Source organism: Ovis aries, chromosome 22 (genome assembly GCF_016772045.2).
Source record: "Ovis aries strain OAR_USU_Benz2616 breed Rambouillet chromosome 22, ARS-UI_Ramb_v3.0, whole genome shotgun sequence".
Classification (NCBI taxonomy): Eukaryota; Metazoa; Chordata; class Mammalia; order Artiodactyla; family Bovidae; genus Ovis; species Ovis aries.
The window spans coordinates 14,945,424-14,957,893 of record NC_056075.1 but is presented as its reverse complement, the minus strand read 5'-3'; the positions used below and the strand labels follow the sequence as shown (position 1 = coordinate 14,957,893).

General features: G+C 41.1%; 1 pseudogene; it reads right to left on the bottom strand.

The window, feature by feature from the left end:
• Positions 1 to 3,312: 3,312 nt before the first annotated feature.
• On the bottom strand, positions 3,313 to 10,794 carry LOC101105707 (mitochondrial import inner membrane translocase subunit Tim17-A-like; annotated as a pseudogene).
• Positions 10,795 to 12,470: the final 1,676 nt, after the last annotated feature.

Sequence of the window (12,470 nt, the reverse complement as noted above, 5' to 3'; positions counted from 1 at the left end):
AACAAGAAGTACCTTAACTACTTCACTTTGATCACCATCCTCACAAAGGGAGAAGAGAAAGGGCTTCCCTGGTGGTACAGTGGTTAAGAGTTCACCGGCCAATGCAGTGGATTCGATCCCTGGTCCAGGAAGATCTCAATGCCATGGGGCAACTAAACCCATGTACCACAACTACTGACCCCATGCTCTAGAGCGCAGCAGCCACAGCTACTGAAGCCCACAAGCCCTACAGCCTGGGCTCTGCAACAAGAGAAGCCACTGCAATGAGAAGCCAGTGCATTAGGAAAAAAAAAAAGAGTGAGGAGAAGAGAAAAAAAAGAAAATACGTGCCACACCAGTGTTGACTAAGGTAACGAAAGGGTACTGGAATGATTTTGATCTTGACGTTTATTCATTTAACTTGCTTTCCTTCTGTTGCTGACCTTGATACATGTATGATATCAGTACAGTCATTCTTATTTGTTGAATAAACAAGAGCCATGCAAACTTAAAAAGCTACTGGTAAGAAAAGTATAGACCAGACTAGAAGTAAGAAGACATGGCTCTGTTGCAGTCCCACCCAGCAGTGGCTTGGAGTGGTCAAGTTCTCTTTTGAACGTTGTTATTTCAAGGCTCTGTGACACCAATATTAAGCTGGGGAAAGATGGATTTCCTCTATAATGTGAAGGGTGGGGCAGAAATCCTGACTGTAGCGGAAACTAACTCAGCCCATAGCAGTGGTCTCGGTGAAATTTTTGACCTCAAAGCAGAGGAGGCAAGGAGGACGGATTGATTTTGAGTTAGCTAAAAGATGGAATGGACAGAATTAGTTGAACAGATGTGAAAGAGCATTGCTTCCATTTGCAGAGTCATGTAGTGTTCCAACTGAAACTCCTCTGCTTCTGAAGAAATTCAATCTTCTAGTGAAAACAGGAACTCTTGACATGATACCAGCTAGCTAAAGTGACCGTGGCTCACATATAGTTCTGGTGTCAAGAAAAAGAAGGAAGATGAAAGCAGAAGAGAGCTGAGTTCTAGCTGTCCCATCATGAATAACAAGGTAGAATCCACAATCCTCATGATCCCAGTGGTGGCAAACAGAGACCTCCAGGGACTGCAGAAGATCAACTCCTGAATCCCACTATGTTTTACATGTCAGGGATGTTCTTAAGTGAGACATGTGTGAGTCAGGAGCTCTTTCCCGTATGTCTAGCTGATGTACACCAGACTGGTATCTTGGTACTGATTTGTATACACTCAGAAAAATTGAAAGCAAGCTATCGAACAGATGTTTGTACACCAGTGTTCATAACAGTATTATTCATAATAACCAAAGAGGGAAACAACCCATAGATCATCAGTGGATGAATGGATAAAGAAAAGGTGGTCTATACATAAAATGGAATATTATTCAGGCTGAAAAAAGGAAGGGAATTCTTTCCATGATACATGGATGAACCTTGAAAACATTATGCTAATTGAAATAAGTCAAACCTAAAAGGAAAACTACTGTATGATTCCACTTATATTCGGGACCTAAAACAGTCAAATTTATTGAGACATAAAATAGAATGGTAGTTGCCAGGAACTGAGGGGAGGAGGGAATGGGGAGTTGTGATTTAACGGGTACACAGTATCAGTCTGAGATGATGAAAGAGTCCTGTGATGGATCACGGTCATTGTACAGCAATGTGAGTTCACTTAATGGCACTGAACTGTATACTTAAAAATGGTTAAAATGATAAATTTTATATTATGTATATTTACCACTATTTTAGAAAGTTAAAAATATGACAGGAAAAGCCCTTCTGAGGGTGTGCAGTAGACAGCTAAAAAAAACAGCGATGTAAATCCAAAGTTAAAGCGAATCTAGGTCTCCCTACAAACTGAGGCAGGCAAGATATTTCCCCCAACATGGCCATCCCTCTCTTAAGTTCTGGCTCGTACTGATACAGAGGTAATAATGCATTTCAAAAAGGAAATCATAGGACTTCCCTGGTGGTCCAGTGGTTATCCACCTGCCAGTGCAGGGGACATCGGTCCCACCCCTGGTCTGGGCAGGTCCCCACGCGCTCGCTGCAGGGCAACTAAGCCCATGCACCACAGCTGCTGAGGCGCCCGTGCTCTGCAGCGAGAAGCTGCCACAGTGAGAAGTCCGTGCACGGCAACCAGAGAGTAGTCACAACTAGAGAAAGCTGGCACGTGGCAACGGAGACCCAGCATGGCCAAAAATAAGAAGTAAACAAATATTTTTTAAAGAAAGAAAGAACAGGAGGAAGAGCAGCAGCACGCTATTGCATGTTCCAGGCTTCTGAAACTTTTCCATCTAAGTGTCCCTCACAGCTAAGAAGTGTGAGCTTTGAACTCTAATTTCTGGAGACAGAATTTAAAGCCTTCATCAGAAATGGGAAGCTTAGTTTATTTGAAGTTCGGCGTCCCAACTTCAAACTTTGTCAGTTTTCCATTCTATTCCCTAACGTATTTACGTTGATCTTAGTATCATTCTGCCATGTAACTCATTCAGCTGATGCTGTTTGAGTGCATATGCCTGACCATTCACAATTCCTAGCAGGGGTAGAGTGGGGAACAAGAGAGATAAGGCTGCATTCCTCATAGAAATGTGGTAGGGGATGATGGAGAAAAAAAAAAAGGAGGCTAACATGACCTAGCATCATGCAAAACCGTTCCCAACCATGTGAGTTTCGTTTAGCTTCCTGCGCCTTCCCAGTTTGACACACTCGCCTGGGGGTTAGAACAGTGTTCTGTGTGGTTGTGCGAGTCTGAATGCATCCATTGGGTTCTCTTCATCTCCATTTCCTCAGCTCAGAAGTCACAGGACTGGGTCCCCAAGCACTCATTGTTAGGCAGAGCAGAGCCCTGCGGGCCTTAGCCTGGCTGGAACTTTCTCCAGCAGCTCCTTGCTTTATTTATTTTTTTAAAGAAAGAGCAATCTCCAGGCATTTTTTGTTGTTTGACTAAGAAAACAAAACCAGGCAGAGAAGTCCCCGAGGAAAGTCATGCTTCATGACTGCTGTGTAGCCCTTCATCTTCTAAGTACTTACTGTATTTCATTTTAAAGATTTTAGACATTTATTTTGATCACAAATGCAATCCAAGGGTGAATAAATAAATGTATTATCTTTTAAGAACCGCTCCCCCCCGCCCCCCGGCCATGTTCCTTTAAACAGAAAAAGATTCTGAATGTTTCTTCATAGCCTATTTGGCCATAGTTATCCCACCTACAGTTTTGAAAACAGACTGAACTTGATCTTCTGAAATCCTTCCTAGAACTACAGCTCATTCAGTTGAAGAATTCCTGAGAGAGAAGTTCCACTAGTATTGTCAATAGTCTCCAAAAGGTGAGGATGGTAACTGGGCTGATGGCAACTAGAAGAGGTTTTCGGCAAAAGGAGAATCCTTGGGAAACTGGGCAGAGGCAAATCTTGTCACCAAGATGCCAGTTCCTTGGATGAGAGCCCGGAGAACGCCACCATTGAGGCTTACCCAGCATGGCCTCTGGTCCCTTTCTTGCTCCCAGGCCGGCTCCTGTTAAGGCTTCACTCGTGATGGAGTTCCGGGTATCTTCTTTTGCTCTGACTTGAACCGTACTGCAGTCAGCCTCAGAAAACAGACCTCTTCAGGCTGCAAAGTTACCTCCCAGCTGCGGAACCCTGGTTTTAATAGCTATCAAATTCCCTCGTTGTCTGTGGTTTACTCCTACCAGAGAATTGTGAAAACCTTTGATTACTTGAGACATCCCACTATTTATGGTTCCCATCCTAAAGGCCCCCACCGCAGCCATCCATAATGCACCAGGGGCAGGGCTGGCGTGCCTCCTGCCCCACCTGGACTCCGCTGCTTCTCGGTCAAGCCCTTGCTTTAGTACTCTCCTCTGTTCCCACTGAGCAACAGACAGCTCCTGTAAAAATGATTTCTGGTGCCCCCAGAAACCTGTTTGCTCCTGTGGGAGCTTGCTTTCTCTTTGCAGATGATCTGAGAATGAGGATGTGTGAACTTTAGACTTGGCTTCATATGATAAAAGTACAGTGTAATCTACCTTACCCCCAAGTTTGTTATAATTTGGGATTTGGATTCTATCCAGCTCTCATTATAATAATTGCTCTTTATTAAATGCTCAAAATATGCCAAGTGCTATTAAATGCATCGTTTCATTTAATCCTCAGGTGAACTTTATCAGACAGTTTAGCATAATAGCTGAAAGCAGGGCTCTGAAGGCAGACTGCCTGGATACTCTCTTGTCTGCTTTACTTAACAGCTGTGTGACTTCAGACAAGTTACTTAGCCTCCCTCTGAGCCTCGGTTTACACGTCTATAGAAAGGGATAATAATAGCACCCAACTGCTGTGAGAATGACTTGAGTTAATAATATGTAGAACACCAGAGAGCAAGTTCTTTTTTAAAAAGATGTGCGTATTATTACCCTCATTTTCCAGATGAGAAAATTGAGACTTAGAGATGTTAAACAACTTGCCAGAGTCACGCTGGTGGGGAGGACAGAGGTATGGTTAGAACCCAGTGCCATCAGAAGCTGAAGTCCATGGTCCAGATGACTACTCATCCAGAGGACTTAATTACCAGGATTGCTAGCTTCCAAAAAAACCTCATTAAAGAGGTTTCTTTCACTTTATATCCTGGCTTGGACCTTAAGGCTCTTTACTATGGCAGCATTCCACAACTACATTCTATACTACGATGATGCTGTGTGTCTTGTCTCTCTAGCTTATGGTGTCTCTGTAGCATCTTAACTTTCCCAATAATGAGATTTAATGGGCCAAGAGAAATAGATCAGATGAGCAAGAGAATGGAGGGAAAATAGTAGAGTGCCCAGACAAGCAGAAGATTCAGGAAGGGACTAACATCAGATCTGTGTTCTTTTGGGGGATCTTTACATATTGCCTATGAACACCAGCTACTCCCTTCTTGAGGGTCCTAGCCAAGACCCCAGCTTTGGACAACAGAAGTAAGTTAGAAAGAAATCAGAGGTGTGGATACTGGAGTGTGATAATGAGGTTATCATTATAGAAGAGAAAATAGGCTGGCTTTAGTTAATATTGTAAAAATTGCTTTCCTTTGCTTCTTAGCATTTTAATTTTTAATAGTATAAGTCCTAAAGGGAGGAAGAATTAGGCAAAGGGTTTAATCATAAAACATTATTTACTTTACAAACAAATGTATGGACACACACACAATTCTTGGCAACTACAATGTAACAGAGACCAGCACTGGTTTTCTGGAGCATCAGTAGTTTCCCCTTCAGTGGTGCAAAGATAGGACATCAAGAAGCTCAATTTTTACACAAATCCTGGTATATTTGTTTAACCTTTCTCCTTGCTCCATATGTACATTCTAAATTATAAAACTAGGTTTTGAAGTTTTATGCAGTATTTAATATAGGTTAAATTTTTAACAGTATAAAAAGATACTTTATGAAGAACAAAAACTTTTCTCTCTTCCCTCAATTGCACTTCTCAAAGGCAATCACTGTAAACACTCTCTGTTTCTAATTCATCTAGTGATCACCGTTATACTCTTATACATTCTTAGTTCCCTGTTACTGATTTATTAACTTTAGATGATTTCCTTTATTCTGCTTTGGAAGAGAAAAAATTTCAGTGTATTTTACCACCTCCTACTTTCCCGTGTTCCATCATATCTTTTCGATCAACTGCTCTCTGACCAAGTTGGCATCTGGCACGGTGGGGATACGTTTGACTTTAGGATAATAATGGTTGCCCTTTGTCAAGTCTTTGTTCTTGCCAGGCAGGCAATATGCTAACAATTTATATATGGTAATTTAGTTAATCTTCGGACCCACGCTACTCAAGAGGCAGTACCCACCTTTTACAGATAAGTAAATTTAGGTTTTGTCTAGTTACATTTCTTGCTCAGAGTTCTATACTTATGATTGGTGGAATTAGACTTTGCCTTGACTCTCTAACACCCAAGTCCACTTAACCATTCAGTTCAGTTCAGTCGCTCAGTCATGTCTGACTCTTTGCGACCCCATGAATTGCAGCACGCCAGGCCTCCCTGTCCATCACCAACTCCCAGAATTCACCCAGATTCACGTCCATTGAGTCAGTGATGCCATCCAGCCATCTCATCCTCGGTCGTCCCCTTCTCTTCCTGCCCGCAGTTCCTCCCAGCATCAAAGTCTTTTCCAATGAGTCAACTCTTCGCATGAGGTGGCCAAAGTACTGGAGTTTCAGCTTTAGCATCATTCCTTCCAAAGAAATCCCAGGGCTGATCTCCTTCAGAATGGACTTGTTGGATCTCCTTGCAGTCCAAGGGACTCTCAAGAGTCTTCTCCAACACCGCAGTTCAAAAGCATCAATTCTTCGGCACTCAGCCTTCTTCACAGTCCAACTCTCACATCCATACATGACTACTGGAAAAACCATAGCCTTGACTAGACGGACCTTAGTCGGCAAAGTAATGTGTCTGCTTTTGAATATACTATGTAGATTGGTCATAACTTTTCTTCCAAGCAGTAAGCATCTTTTAATTTCATGGCTGCAATCACCATCTGCAGTGATTTTGGAGCCCCAAAAAATAAAGTCTGACCCTGTTTCCAGTGTTTCCCCATCTATTTCCCATGAAGTGATGGGACCAGATACCATGATCTTCGTTTTCTGAAGGTTGAGCTTTAAGCCAACTTTTTCACTCTCCTCTTTCACTTTCATCAAGAGGCTTTTGAGTTCCTCTTCACTTTCTGCCATAAGGGTGGTGTCATCTGCATCTCTGAGGTTATTGATATTTCTCTCAGAAATCTTGATTCCAGCTTGTGTTTCTTCCAGTCTAGCGTTTCTCATGATGTACTCTGCATAGAAGTTAAATAAGCAGGGTGACAATATACAGCCTTGACATACTCCTTTTCCTATTTGGAACCAGTCTGTTGTTCCATGTCCAGTTCTAACTGTTGCTTCCTGACCTGCATACAGATTTCTCAAGAGGCAGGTCAGGTGGTCTAGTATTCCCATCTCTTTCAAAATTTTCCACAGTTTATTGTGATCCACACAGTCAAAGGCTTTGGCATAGTCAATAAAGCAGAAGTAGATGTTTTTCTGGAACTCTTTTGCTTTTTCGATGATCCAGCAGATGTTGGCAATTTGATCTCTGGTTCCTCTGCCTTCTCTAAAACCAGCTTGAACATCAGGAAGTTCACAGTTCACGTATTGCTGAAGCCTGGCTTGTAGAATTTTGAGCATTACTTTACCAGCGTTACTGACCTAGAAAAACAAATGCTTTAAGGCTAGTCTAGTTCTGCGAAGGTGTATTCACCTTGTTCCTTTGTTCTGCAAGTTATATGTGCATAAGTGTATGTGTGTGGGTGCACGTGTTCATGAGTATCCACACTTATAATGTAGAAATAAAATCTATGACATATATTTAAAAGGGTGGGGGAGAGAAAAATAGATGGTCATAAGTTTCTTCATATAGGGATACATTTATTATTATTTTGTGGGTGACAGTCAATTATCTTTTAAAGATAATAAAAGAAGGAAAAGATCTTTTATATATACTCAAATATTTACCATTTCTGGCACCCTTCTTGCCTTTGTGAAGATCTAAGTTTCTTTATGGTATCATTTTCCTTTAGCCTGAGGAACTTTTAAAAAACATTTCTTGTGGAGAAGATTCTGAGAATAAGATAATAGAGTAGAAAGATCCAGAACTCACCTCCTATTGTGGGTGCACCAAAATTACAACCACTTACGAGCAACTGTTGATGAGAAAGACTGGAATCTAACAGAAAAAGATTTTCTACAACTAAAGATATAGAGAAAGATATACCCGCATGAATGCAGAGTTCCAGAGAATAGCAAGGAGAGATAAGAAATCCTTCTTAAGTGAACAGTGAAAAGAAATAGAGGAAAGCAATAGAATGGGAAAGCCTAAAGATCTCTTCAAGAAAATTAAAGATACCAAGGGAAATTTTTCATCAAAGATGGGCATGAAAAAGAACAGAAACCACAGAGACCCAACAGATGCAGAAGAGATTAAGAAGAGGGGGCAAGAATACACAGAACTGCACAAAAAAGGTCTTAATGACCTGGATAACCCAAATGATGTGGTCTCTCACCTAGAGCCAGACATCCTGGAGTGTGAAGTCAAGTGGGACTTAGGTAGTATTACTACAGACAAAGCCAGTGGAGGAGATGGAATTCCAGCTGAGCTATTGCAAATCCTAAAAGATGATGCTGTTGAAGTGCTGCACTCAATATGTCAGCAAATTTGGGAAACTCTGAAGTGGCCACAGGACTGGAAAAGGCCAGTCAGTTTTCATTCCAATCTCAAAGAAAGGCAATGCTAAAGAATCTTCAAATTACCATACAATTGCACTCATTTCACATGCTAGCAAGATTATGCTCAAAATCCTTCAAGTTAGGCTTCAGCAGTACGTGAACAGAGAACTTTCAGATGTACAAAACTGGGTTTGGAAAAGGCAGAGGAACCAGAGATCAAATTGTCAACATCTGTTGGATCATGAAAAAGGAAGGGAGTTCCAAAAAAATATATACTTCTACTTCATTGACTTGACTAAAGCCTTTGACTGCGTGGATCACAACAAACTGTGGAAAATTCTTAAAGAGATAGCAATAGCAGACCACCTTACCTGTCTCCTCAGAAACCTGTATGCAGGACAAGAAGCAACAGAACTAGACATGAAACAACTGACTTGTTCAAAACTGGAAAAAGTACATCACGGTTGTATATTGTTGAGAGAGTCATTTCCTAGGCAGGTTGATAAGAAGTCTAGGGGTCCCCAAGGAAAGAGGGGTCTGGAATTCTCAAGGAGGAAGAAAGGACAAACTTTTTTTCTCTACATTCCTTAGAATTATATAACAACAATGTATTCTGCCTGAGGATAGTCTCTGGATTAAACCTTCTGGCTAATTCCATTATCTTGAAATGTAAGTTATGGGAGTAGGTCTGATGAGGTCTTTACAACCTCCAGACATTCTTTGGATTCACTGGAGAGTATATGACTCCATTGCTAACACTAGCAAGGGGGCACTCTTTCTGCCCCCTTCTGATGCCTATGTCAGAAACCTTCTCTATCTCCTTTATACTTTAATAAAACTTTATTATACAAAAGCTCTGAGCGATCAAGCCTCGTCTCTGGCCCCAGATTGAATTCTTCTTCTCCAGGGGCCAAGAATCCTGGTGCCATGATTCAACAACAACCTTTCATCTTGGGGGCTCGTCCGGGATCCTTCAGGACAAGGTAAGGATGCTTGGAACTCTAGTTCTTGGTTCTGTTAGCGAACATGTTTTCTGCTGTGCTTTACTAATTCTAACGGTGTGCTTGTGTGAATGAATGACATGCCCTGCATGAAGTAAGTAAGGAGCCCTGCTCTGCGATTCCACGGTGATCTCATACAGCTTATGGCAGAAACCTGTTGGGGGTTTATACCATTGTCGTGATTCAACAACAACCTTTCATTGTCACCCTGCTTATTTAACTTATATGCAGAGTACATCTTGTGAAATGCTGGGCTGAATGACTCACAAGTTGGAATCAAGATTGCTGGGAGAAATATCAACAACTTCAGGTAGGGAGATGATACCACTTTAATGGCAGAAAACAAAAAGGAACTAAAGAGCCTCTTGATGAAGGTGAAAGGGGAGAGTGAAAAAGCTGGCTTAAAACTCAACATTCAAAAAAAGAAGATCATGGCATCTGATCACAGCACTTCATGGCAAATAGATGGGGAAAAAGTAGAAACAGAGACAGATTTTCTTTTCTTGGGCTCCAAAATCACTGCAGATGGTGACTGCAGCCATGAAATTAAAAGATGCTTGCTCCTTGGGAAAAAAGCTATGACAAACCTAAACAGCATATTAAAAAGCAGAGACATCATTTTGTCCACAGAGGTCCATCTAGTCAAAGCTATGGTTTTTCCAGTAGTCATGTATGGATGTGAGTGTTGGCCCATAAAAGAAGGAAGAATGCTGAAGAATTGATGCTTTTGAACTGTGGTGTTGGAGAAGACTCTTGAGAGTCACTTGGACAACAAGGAGATCAAACCAGTCAATCCTAAAGAAAATCAACCCTGAATATTCATTGGAAGAACTGATACTGAAGCTGAAGCTCCAATACTTTGACCACCTGATGTGAAGAGCTGACTCACTGGAAAAGACCCTGATGCTGGGAAAGATTGAGGGCAAGTGGCAAAGGGGGCGAAAAAGGATGAAATGTTTGGATAGCACCACCGACTCAATGGACATGAGTTTGAACAAACTGTGGGAGATAGTGAAGAACAGGGAAGCCTCGCATGCTGCAGTCCATGGGGTTGCAAAGAATTGGACACGACTTAGGGACTGAACAACTGGACGACAACAAAAGATATAAAGAAGGAACCACGACAAACTGATAGGAGGGGCAAAGTCGTCACATAGTCAAGACCCATACCCCAGGTGGTCACCCACACAGGGGAGGATAGTTACAGTTGCTTAGGGTCTCCTCAAGGATCAAGGGGTCTGAACCCCATACTAGGTTCCTCAGCCCAGGGGTCTTATACTGGGAGGAAAAGCCCCTAGAAGGTTTGGCTTTGAAGACCAGCTAGGCTCACTTTTGGGAGACTCGGAGCGCTGTGGGAAGTAGACTCCACTCTTAAAGGGGGCACACAAAATCTCACATGCTCCAATATCTTGGACAGAAGTAGTAATTTGAAAGGAGCTGGGTGAGACCCACCTGTTGATCTCGGAGAGTCTCCCAGAGAGGCAGGAGGCAGCTGGAGCTCCCCCTGGGGACACGGACACTGGAGTCAGCAATTCTTGAGAACCCATTCTACCGCTTGGACACTGGTGCTGATGGTAGCAAGAATAAAACTGCAAAAACCACAAATATGTGGAGGCTAAACAGTATACTACTAAACAACCAATGGATCACTGAAGAAATTACAGATGAAGTTTTAAAATACTTGGAGAAAATGAAAATGAAAACACAACAATCCAAAATCTGGGGGATGTTCTAAGGGGGAAGTTTATAGTAATACAAGCCTACTTCAGGAAAAAAGAAAAATCTTAAACAACCTGACTTTACACCTAAAGGAACTAGAAAAAGAAAACAAACAAAACTCAGTTAGTAGAAGGAAATAATTCATAAAGATCAGAGCAGAAATAAATGAAAGAGATTAAAAAGCAATCAAAAATGTCAATAAAACTTAAAACCTAAACATGATACCAAACCAGACAAATATATAACAAAAAAAGAAAACTACAAGTCAGTGTCACTGATGAACACAGATGCAAAAATCCTCAACAAAATATTAGCAAATGGAATTCAAAAATGCATTAGAAGGATTATTCATTATAATCAAGTGGAATTTATCCCAAGGATTCCTGAATAGGTCAGTATGCCAGGATAGGTCAATATCCACATGTTAATATCCACCCTGTCAACAAATTGAATAATAAAAATCATATGATCATGTTAATAAATACAGAAAAAAATCTTTTGACAAAATTCGACATCTGTATATGATGTTGAATCAACGAAGTGGGTATAAAGGAAACATACTTCAGCATAATAGAGATCATATATGATAAGCCCACCCTCTTTGACATAAATCATAGCACTATATTTTTGGATCTGTCTCCTAAGGCAATATAAATGAAAGCAAAAATATGGAGCCTAATTAAACTTAAATCTTTTGCACAGCAAAGGAAACCATCAACAAAACATTACCCTGCTGAATGGGAGAAAATATTTGCAAATGATGTGACCAGCAAGAGGTTAATATCCAAAGTACAAAACCAACTCATACAACTCAAAAACAAACAAACAAACAAAAAATGCAACCCAATTAAAAAATGGAGTGAACATCTGAATAGGCATTTCTCCGAAGAAGATGTAGAGATGGCCAACAGGCACATGAAAAGATGTGCAGCATAGCTAATCATGAAAAATGCAAATCAGAACCACAATGAAGTATCACCTCACACCGGTCGGAATGGCTGTCATGAAAAAGAACACGAATAACAAATGTTGGCAATATGTTTAGAAAAAGGAACCCTTGTACACTGTTGGTAATGTCAATTGGTGCAGCCACTATGGAAAACAGTATGGAAGTGCCTGAAAAAACTAAAAACAGAGCTACTATACAATCTAACAATTCCATTCCTGGGTATCTATCAAAAGAAAATGAAAATACTAAGTCAAAGAGAGAGAGAGAGAGAGAGAGAGAGATATACCCCAGTATTCATAGTATTCTGATATATATATATATATAGTAATCCTATCTATCTATCTATATATGAAAGTGAAAAGTGAAAGTGAAGTCGCTCATTCATGTCCGACTCTTTGCGACCCTGTGGACTGTAGCCCACCAGGCTCCTCCATCCATGAGATTTTCCAGGCAAGAATACTGGAGTGGGTTGCCATTTCCTTCTCCAGAGGATCTTATATACTTCTCCATATACATAGAAAGAGAGGTATAATACTCAGCCTTAAAAAAAATGAA